Genomic DNA, 3,869 nt, shown 5'->3' with positions numbered 1-3,869 from the left:
CAGTTCCTTTGGATCTTTTCTCCTTTCGGGTCTGACTTGGTGATACAACTTTGCAAATTTCAGTGATCAAGTCATATCCTACAATCTTTTGAGTATGAAAACGCTGAAAGTAGAGTTCATTTGATGGATGAATGTTGGTTTTGGGCTGGCTGAAAATGAATCGATCTCCTACATTTTCTGTGAAGTCAGAACTTGAATTAAAAGTTGATGAAAGATCTTTGCAGAAATGGATCGTTGCATTTTGCAGTGAAGGTGATGGTTGCAGTGAAGTTGCGTGTGAAAATAGAGAAATGATTGAAGACAAATGACGTCGTTTTTGCTCTAACAATTAAAAAAAAAGTTACAGTGAGATAAAATAGAAGAATTCACTGTTGATTTCTACAGTAACTTCATATTCTCCTTTTTATGTAGTAGGGATACTATTAACATTTTAATTTTTTTTTCATTTTTGAGTTTTAAGTTGACAATAAATTCCATAAAATTATTGTGAATGGGGAGAAAAAAAATTGGATACCATATTATAATTTGGGTCCAATTTCTAAAGTTCCAAAATTCTCAAGTACATATTTAGGTGCTAGGAAGGGGTTAACTGAGAGACGGCGAATGGGAGAGACAGGAAGATTGATAGAGATAGAAAGTGGGGAAGGAGGGGATATTGCTTATTTTAGGATTTATTTTAAGTGATCCCTAATTTGTAAAAAGTAGTTTGCAAATGCAAATGCATGATTGATATTTTGTCATTTTAGATCTAATTGTAAGAATCGGCCCAATTTCCTTGTTCTTTTTCTTTTTTTTTTTTCCCTACAATATGTTTAACATAAATAAAATTATGCACCGCATTTTAATAGCATTTAACGTCCATGACCTTCACTCGTTATCGTTCTTATATCCTCAAATTTTGTCACCGTATTCTTATTTTTAACCTTTCATTAACTAAAACATTTCATCCCCATATTTTATATATCAATTGACGAACAAGATTGTTACTAGAATTTCGAATATCTCGTGAAAGACTAAATTACCATATTTTAACAACGGAGAATAATAAATAGTTATGAATTGTTAATTAAGATATATAAATAATTGAGGATTATAATCTAATGAAAAATAAATAAACCACAAAGAAATTATCTAGCTACCTGACTCAATAGTGGACGCATGGAAATGATGTAGCTACTTCCTAGAGACAGGTATATATTCTATATCTAAAGGGCTGGAAATGAACACATACGTGTTGATCCAGCTACTTCCTAAATTTGTGGTCATTCTTACTAACTTTAAGGCTAAGGGAGGAGGAAACACATAGAGATGATCCAGCTACTTCCTAAAACATGTGGTCTAGTCTACTAAATTAAAGGCTAAGGGAGTGAACACATAGGGAATGATAGAGCTACTTCCTAACCATATGATCTAGTTATCTATCTAAAGACTAAGGAAGAAAAATATATGTATTATAATTGCACCTCCAATCAACCAATGGAAGTAAGAGTCCGTTTGATTGCAAAGATGTAATTGAATTGAAAACGAATTTTAAGAAATTGAATTACTTAAAAATTATTTTCCTGGGAATTCTAAATTATTGTGTTTGATTGGTATAATTTTCCAATTGTAAAATGTTGAGAAAAAAGTGTCTTTTGGGATTCCTTTGGATTTGTTTTAAATGAAAATTGTCAATTAAAAAGGGATAGATTTTATTGGTATTGAGGATAAAATTTGTTTCCATTGCAAAAAAAATTTTAAAAAAATAAAGAAAATTATCTATTTTTTGATGTTCGTGTGGCTTTGTTTTATATGGAAAATATTTTTTCACAATAATTCTTAAAATTTGTTTCCATTGCCAACAAAAAAATTAAATGAATTTCAAAAAAATTTTTAAAATTTTTTTCCATTGCCAAAAAAAAAAAAAAAAAAAAAAAAAAAAAAAAACTTGTACAGTACCTAGAAAACCAATTCCCACCATATTGGTTTTCAAGAGAAATCAAGAAAAGTCCGGTTTTTGAGACAACCAAGAAAGAGAATTCAATGGAAAAAAAAAACATCAAACATGACAAAAAGTGAAAGTTGGAAAACAAATTCCATTTTCCATGAAATTTGGGTGCCTATTAAACAAGCCCTAAGTTTTGAAAGGTGGAAATGGCCTTATATAATGCTAACATTCATGCATTTCCTGACCATATTAGAAGCTAAAAATAACAAGAACAGAGAAAGTTGCTAGAATCAATTCTTCAAAAATTGTGAATGAAATATATTTGATTTATGTGCTTTAATACTACCTACATTGTTATGTGCTTATATACATGTTGATGTGAGATGCTTTAATACCTTGCAGTAAACTGGAGGTAAGTTAAGGTAAGTTTACTTGCAATACATCATGTTTTTAACATAGTGAAGTAAGTATAAAAATTATGTTGTTAAAGTTTTATTAAAATAATTGTATGACATAAGCATTCATAAGTACGGAAATTGGTTATTGGTTGTATACAAGGTCGAATGGACAGCCTGACCTTAAGTGATCGTTGAAATTGAGAAACCAGCATTAAAGTTCGACAATCATTAGTGGCAAAAAAGAGAATTCTAGCCGAGAGAAGGCAAATTAAGGACGGGCCAATATTATGTCAGTCCCACTTTATTAATTTGAGTTGAAGTATACAACAATGACTCCATACTGGTCAAAAGAAAATGAAGATAAAGAATTATTCATTTCATCTCATGCATCATTTACACTCTTGCACCATATTTTGCGCACGAGTTGTTGATAAACTCATTCTCCAATTCATCTTCCCTTTTTCAGATCAACATGACTAGAGGCTACATGAAATATTTTGAGGATAGCTGGGTGATGACACTAGATGGACTGAATTTTCATTGGACTATCTGGATGGATGTATGGTCTTAGAATATTGAGGATGAAGACCTTTTTTATGATGGAATTTACTGTTGCAATCAATGTTAGCTATGACATCACCAATTTTAATGCAATATCTGTTGACATATGTGATGTCTAAATACGTAAAAGGTAGCCACAATTTAATGCTAGTTTCTCAGCTTCAATAATCACTTAAGGTCTTCTGTCCATTAGACCTTTTATACAACCAATAACAAAATTTCGTACTTATGAATGCTCATATCATACAATAATTTTAATAGAACTTCAACATCATAATTTTTATACTTGGTTCACTATGTTAAAAACATGATGTATTGCAAGTAAGCTTACCTTAACTTAGTTCTAGTTCACTGCAGGGTATTAAAGCATCTCACATCAACATGTATATAAGCACATTACAATTTGTAGGTAGTATTGAAGCACATAAGTCAAATAGAAACATATTCACTCACAATTTTTGAAGAATTGACTCCTGCAACTTTCTCTATTCTTGTTATTTTTAGTTTCTAATATGGTTAGGAAATGTATGAATGTTAGCACTTATATAGGGCCATTTCCACCTTTCAAAACTTCCTTCCATTGGCTGATTTGGAGGTGCAATTATAATACATATATTTTTCTTCCTTGTCTTTAAGATAGATAACTAGACCATATGGTTAGGAAGTAGCCCTATCATCCCAATGTGTTCACTCCCTTAGCCTTTAATTTAGTAAACTAGACCATATGTTTTAGGAAGTAGCTGGATCATGTCTATGTGTTTACTCCCTTAGCCTTCAAGTTAGTAAGAATGACCACAAATTTAGGAAGTAGCTGGATCAACACCTATGTGTTCATCTCCTGCTCTCTGAATATAGTAAATATATATACCTATCTCTGGAAAGTAACTGGATCAACACCTATGTGTTCATTTCCTGCCCTTTGAATATAGCAAATATATGCCTGTCTCTAGTAAGTAGCTGCATTATTTCCTTGTATCCACTAC

This window comes from Olea europaea, chromosome 13, assembly GCF_002742605.1.
Source record: "Olea europaea var. sylvestris chromosome 13, O_europaea_v1, whole genome shotgun sequence".
Classification (NCBI taxonomy): Eukaryota; Viridiplantae; Streptophyta; class Magnoliopsida; order Lamiales; family Oleaceae; genus Olea; species Olea europaea.
The sequence above is the reverse complement of the archived record's forward strand: the minus strand, read 5'-3'. Positions refer to the sequence as shown.